General features: G+C 48.1%; 1 protein-coding gene across 1 annotated transcript in view; it reads right to left on the bottom strand.

Moving 5' to 3' along the window:
- Positions 1-6,844, bottom strand: part of FBLN5 (fibulin 5) — a 71,364-nt gene that overhangs the window by 4,138 nt on the left and 60,382 nt on the right. The window lies entirely within an intron of this gene.

Genomic DNA, 6,844 nt, shown 5'->3' on the forward strand with positions numbered 1-6,844 from the left:
GATGGTGGTGATGACGGTGGTGATGGTGATGGTGGGGGTGATGGTGGTGGTAGTGGTGATGGTGATGGTGGGGGGTGGGGTGATGGTGGTGGTGATGATGATGGTGATCATGGTGGTGATGGTGGTTGTGATGGTGGTGGTAGGGGGTGGGGGTAATGGTGATGGTGATGATGGTGGTGGTGGTGGTGCTTGATTCCAGGCATTTGGCTACGACTTTTCATATATCTCTCATTTAATCCTCATAACCCTAGAATGTAAGTAGATTAAGTACACTACTTAAAGTCACAAAACTAGCACATGGTACTACAGTGTCTATCTCCAAAATTCATGCTCTGACCACTACACTCTATGATGAGGTCTTGGTACCTCTCAATTTCCTGCCATCCCACAGCACTTATTCTACTTGAGAATCGCCACTTTGCATCGTAAATGTTGGCCTGGTTGGTTGTCCCCTCCCCGCTATAGTGTGGGTTCCCCAAAGGCAGAGGCTGTATCTGTCTGTTCCTGAGCTCTCGGTGCCTGAATGAAAGCTGCGTACATAGTGGTGCTGAATTAATGGTGGAGACAGGAGGAGGCATGAGGAACCGGACACCCGTGGAGTTGACTGCAGTGGGAGTAGGTTGCCAACAGCCCACCAATGTGTCTTCTTGACCCAGCTCCCACACAAACTCAAGTTTGTTCTGAATCGACTTGTGGGATAGCATTGTCTGACATGCGGCGAGCAGCCAAGCCATGGCGGGTCAGCCTCCTGAGGCCCTGCCACCTGATCCACGTGTGTCATGGACTAAATGCACTTTGGCACAGTCTGCACCCCTGACCATGCTCTCTCTTCTGGACTGAACTGTGTCCCAGCATCACCTGGCTAAAGCCAATCACCAGTCCTCTGTCCTGGGCTCAGAGTAAGGCAGACTGCCAACAGGGCCTGCGAAAGGAGCATGTTAGCAGTGTGTACATGAATATGCATGTGGGTATTTGCACATGTGTACGTATTTATGCATGCGTGTGCATGTGGGTTTGTGTATATGCATATAGGGGTGTGTGCCTGTGTGTGTGCGCACTTGTATGAGTGGGTATGCATGTAGTAGGTGTATGTATATGTGAGCAAGTACGTGCATGTGTGCGCGTGCGCGCGCGCGTGTGTGTGTGTGTGTGTGTGTGTGTATGGTTTGCCTCCTGGGTGAGATGAAGTTATTCTCGAGTGCTCGTAATACAGTCAGTGAATCTCAGGGTGGGAGACACTGAACGGCCGCCGAGCCCCACGTCCCACGTGACACTGCAGTCCTTTGGGCAGCTCACCAACTTCTCCAGGCCCCAGGAGCTCACAATGTCCTAACAGCAGCAACAGAAACAATACTATCAATAGAATAACAACGAATGCTCATTGAACACTTTCTATTGTTTCTAGATGTTCAAGTAGACTTTTCTTGTCATCTCAATTTCTGCCGGGACCCCGAAGCTAGAAGAGTTGATGAAAATACCCCACATCCTGAAGAGAAATGTAAGAGTAGATATAGATTTTTGTTCCCAGACTGCCTGGGTTCGAATCCCGCTCTGGTGCTTCCTAGCTGTGAGATCTTGGGCAAGTAACTTGGCCTTTCTGTGCCTCGGTGCTCTCATCTGTAAAACCGGATGGTCATCAGGCCCTGTGCATAGAATTGCTGTGAAGATGAACGAAGTGACATATGCAAAGCATCTGGCACGGTGCCTGGCACCTGTCACGCACAGCGGAGGATTCGTGTCGTTTCTGTTGCTGTTTTACGGGGCTCGCCAAGCCAGATCTGTTTTTCTCACCCTAATCACCCCTGCAGCCTATATGCATGTGTTAAACACACGTACCAGCCCCCACCTCAAGAAGAGAGGGTTTCGAGAAAACTGTTCGGAGATGTGGGTCCCCGGACGTTTAAGGATGCAGACAGTGGCCCCTGACTCTCTCCTGGAGAAGTCTAGAGAAGCACCCCAGAGCTGCCTCACACTGCAATGAGGAGAGCCTGCTGCAGGAGAGCTGGCTCCTGGTGGCCCCAAGGCCCTAGTGTAAGGTCTGCTTGCCAGAGTGAGGTGACCTCCACCCCGGAAAGTCTGTGTGGGACATAGCACCAGAAAGAAGGGTGGACAGTTTGGGGTGGCAAGTGGCTGACTAGAGGCCGTATCGCCCACACCAGAGAATACTCAGTGCTCAGTCCTCAGGGAAACCTCCAAAGAACCCACAAAGCACCCAGCGAAAGCAAGACATTTGTGTTCTGCCCCAGAGTGAGCGCCAGAGCCTGCTTGCAGCGGTCAGGTAAGACCCGGGCCCCCTAACCACTCCCCTTCCACCATCTGCACTGCCCCACCCCCAAGCCTGGAGGGGAGCCAGAGGCAGCTCTGAAAGAGGAGGGAGATACAGACGCCACCCCCATACCCCCTCACCACCCGCACCTCACACGCCCCCTCTGAGTGATGGGCGAGGGTGCTTTACCCAGAATGAGAGACTGAGAGGTTGAAGTTTGCGTTCAAACCGGCTGGGACTTTTGCCATGGGAGAATGAGACAATTCAGTGGTGGCTGAAAGCGTCTGTGAATCCTGTGGGATCAACTTGAGATGTCGCTCAGGTGTGCCCAGGTTCGAGCCGGCACCGTGAGGAAAAGAAAGTGATTGAGTTTTCCACTTTTGCTAAATCCCAGTTGTTCCATAACAACAATCAGTTGTGTCCCAGGCACTGTGCTAAGTAGATGATCTCATCTAATCCTAATCCTCTCTATACACACGAGGAAGTCGAGGCTCAGAGAGGTTAGGTAATGTGCCCAAGGTCACATGGTCTGTAACTTGCAGAATGCCAAGGAGGCAGGTCAGCCTGGCTCCTGAGCCCACAAGCATGACTAGACTATAATTTTTTGGTTTTTCTATGATTTCTCATTTGTCTCCCATAAATAAGTAAAAATAAAATCATGTAAAAAAATAAAATCATTTAAAAAGCATGACTATACGAGGTCGCCTGAGGAGGGTGTTGCGACATTGGCGTGTGGAAGCCCTGCCTTGCCCGGCAGATCACTCTGTCTTCCGGCCCCCACGCCTCCTGGCCTTGCAGGGCCCACACACTCAGTCCGTTTTCTCTTCCCAGGTATAGCCCCTGGGACCTTTCCAGACAGGAGCCACCTCCCCATGCCTACGTTCCTTCAGCCATTCTCAGGGTAGGCCTCTATCCCCTCAGCATCCTGACATCCTCCTATGAATAAATACTAAAGAGTTAGGGCCCCTCTCAATGTTCTCAGACAGGGCGCAAGCCACACACGGCTCAGCTTTGTGAGTTTCAGGGTTCCCATTTTTGCTATGACAATCCAGGCACTAGAGGAAGTTTCCAGGAAGAGCCTTTCCTTCTACCTTCTCCATCTGTAGGAGGATCTTCTCCCCCATCATTGCTGGGTACCTCTTACAAGTCAGCCACACAGGGAACTATTTGGGTCTAGGGGGATTTTAGTGGGTGGTATCCTGGTGAGTGAAATCTTGCCTACACAAGACTACCCTCTGCAGATCTTCTATTCTGCCGGGGGTGGGGAGGAATGGAGGCAGGTATGTGATGGTGTTTTAAGTCCCCAAGAGGGGCATCTTTGTGTCTGTACAGAAGAGAGAAACGAGACTGTTAGATACTTATTCTTATGGGCCAGGCTTATATGCTCCCAAGGGTAGGAAGTCCACAGAAGCTCACAGATGTGGGTCTCTGCAGGACAGCTGTTGCTCATGGGTTTGGGGAAAGGACAGACATAAACACAGCTCTATTTTTTTCATCTTGCAGAAGCTCCTCTCGCCTCAACTCACTCCATCTTCTTGCAAAGCTCTCAACCCTACTACTGGTGTACAGATGTTGGCTTCACGGGCCATGTTATCACGTGTGACCTGGCCCTGTTAGAGGCCTGTCAAAAACATATTGATGAGGATACAGGCATGATACCAGCCTCTGGGACTTTTTCTATTCTGTTCTAACTACTGCTTCTGAGACCTCCCTGTTTTCAGACAGTCCCAGCCCCAGAGGCAAAGATTGAAAGATTAGGAGAGGAGAGTTAGAGAGCTCAGATACATGGTCCTTTTGCAGGCCCTCCGGCTGTCTCTCGTAAAAGTGGATAAGCGTCCCTGGCCTATATCCTTCTGAGTGCAGTAGGCTGGATAATGGCTCCCAAAGATATCAGGTCCTAAGCCTTGGAACCTGCGAATGTTACTTTATAAGGACAAGGGAACTTCGCAGGTGTGATTAAGTTAAGGATCTTGACAGAAATTATCCAGGATTACCTGGGTGGGTCCTAAATCCAATCACAGGTGTCATTATAAAAGAAAGAGGGAGATTTGATACACACAGAGAGGAGGAGGCAATGTGACCATGGAGGCAGAGATTGGAGTGATGTGGCCACAAGTCAAGAGATGTTGGCTGCCACCCAAAGGTAGAGGAAGAAAGGAAGAGATTCTTCCCTAGAGCCCCCAGAGGGAATGCAGCTCTGCCAGCGCATTGATTTCAACTCCGTGGAAGTGATTTCGGGTTTTTGCCTCCAGAATTGCGTGAGAATAAATTGCCATTGTCTTAAGTCACCGAGTTTGTGGTATTTTGTTACAGCAGCTATAGGAAACTGACACGCTAGGACTCAGCCACCATATTCTGAATTATTCTGGGTAATTCAGATGATTCCAGATTCTCTGGAGATGAAGCTCTAAAATCCACTTTTTGGATCAGTGCCCCAATTCATACTGAAATGTGAAAAAGACCTCTCGAAGGCAGTGGTCTCTAAAGGGGTGTCATCACCCCGGAGGTTGCAGGAGATGAAGCTGCAATGATAGAGTATTACATGTACATAATTTACAAACAAGCAAACACGTTTTAGGGTGTGTGCTCTAAGATTTTTTACTGATATAGATAAGTCAATGCTATCCAATCCAATTTTCTACGATGATAGAAATGTTCTCTATCTGAACCAGTGGGCAGCCACGTGCAGCTAGTGAGCACTTGAAATATGGCTAGTGCCGTGGGACAACCAAATTTTTCATTTAATTTAATTTTAATTAGTTTAAATTTAAAGAGCTCAATGGCTACTGTGTTGGACCATGCAGGTAGAGCCCAGTTCTGTGAGGTACACCTTTATATCCACTGCAGCGTAAGTGCTGTGAGGGCAGAGGTTAGGTTGTTTTGTTCACTCATGTATTCTCGGCTGCTGAAAGAATTTAGTTAAGTACTTGGTAAATGTTTGTCAGGTGAGTGGGTGGATAAATGGATATGCGGACACTTCTCCCACGGAATAGTAGGAGGACAGAGACCAAAGATCACATCTTGGCCTAACTCCTCATGGGACAGAGGCTCCTGAGGTTCCCAGAGGAGAAGCAGCTTTCGCAAGGCCACACGGAAAGTGACAGGAACCAGAACCTTGAAGTCCTGACTCCCCCAGATTCTTCTCTTCTTTCTTCACACCTGCCCCCTACCTGTACTCCGACCTGTTTCTAGAAGCAGGTGCCAGGATAGACAACACAATGCATTGTTGAAGATGGTGACCATCGCTCGCCACCCCGTCTTACCCGCATGTAGAATTCTCTGCCCTCATTCCCAGACTTGATCTGGAAGATGTAATAAGCCCCAGGGTAGCGGGTCGTTGCTTGCATTTGGAAAATGTCAGCAGGAACGGAACGTCCTGATACCACGTCCATATCCCGGTACAAGATGGTGAAGGGCTGGTCTCTGCAGCCGGGATTCTCAGCGGGACACATACAGCGGCTGTTGGGAAGGGAAACCGATTGAGGAAGTAGTTGGTAAATCCTTCCCAGATGCTAGTTGTACCTATTTCCTTACTTAAAACACTGAAAAGGAGGCCACTCCATTTTTGTCATCCAAATGCTGTAATTGTAGACTCTCTCTGCTCCTGGCTGTCATTGAAAAACTCTCAGCATACAGGTGAGCGCCCTGCTTCCTAGAGAATGGCCTATTCTGGCCAATCAGATAGTCTCGTTACTAGACTTTAAACCTTAGACATCTGGTTTTCAGAACTAACGCACTTCATATTTGTCATGGATTTATTTAGTCAGCAAAATGTGCCTCTGGTCACACAGCCCTTTACTTTCCCAGCCATAAACATTTATTAAGAAATTTTCTTATTTTTACAAAGGAAATTTTAAAAGTGAGAAATTACATTAGATTGACAGGTCTTGGGTGGTCCTTTTACATTGCACTTAGCCAGTCCAGAACATAATTTAATCTTTTAATTCAATAAACAAGAGCTCAGAATTTACTATGCATAAGACATGACATTAAGACACTTTAATTGCAATGGAAAAATAAGATTCTGACCTCAAATAGTTCACCTTCTAAAAGGAGAAATAAATCAGAAACAAATTTCTCTAATACAAAGCAGCTAATTCGAAACACTAGTAATAGCATCGTCATAATATAAAATCATTGATGCCAATCACCAAGGAATAACTGTTATAGACACCCCTTCATTGATCTCTAACCACCCCCAGTTCTCACCTCATGCCTGAGACTCCCCCTAGGGGTCAGAGTTCACAAGAGGATGGAGACATCTATTGACATGTGCCTTGGTGCAGAAATGAAAGTCAGCCTTGCCATGCTTCTGGCACTCCCCCCTAACTCCCAATCTGTCTTATCGGTTCTACCTCTGAAATATAGTCCAAATCCAGCTACTTCTTACCATCTGTGTCACCACTGAACTGTCTCAATGTCTCACCCGGATCCTTGGGATGGGCTCCTAATGGGTTTCCCCCCTCCAATCCGTTACATGGCAGCCAGAGAGCCTTTTGTCAAACATAAATCAGACTATGTCTCAATTTGGCTCAAAGATTCCACAGTGGCCACTCATTGCAATGTGAATAACAACTA

This window comes from Pteropus vampyrus, unplaced genomic scaffold (genome assembly GCF_000151845.1).
Source record: "Pteropus vampyrus isolate Shadow unplaced genomic scaffold, Pvam_2.0 Scaffold219, whole genome shotgun sequence".
Taxonomy (NCBI): Eukaryota; Metazoa; Chordata; class Mammalia; order Chiroptera; family Pteropodidae; genus Pteropus; species Pteropus vampyrus.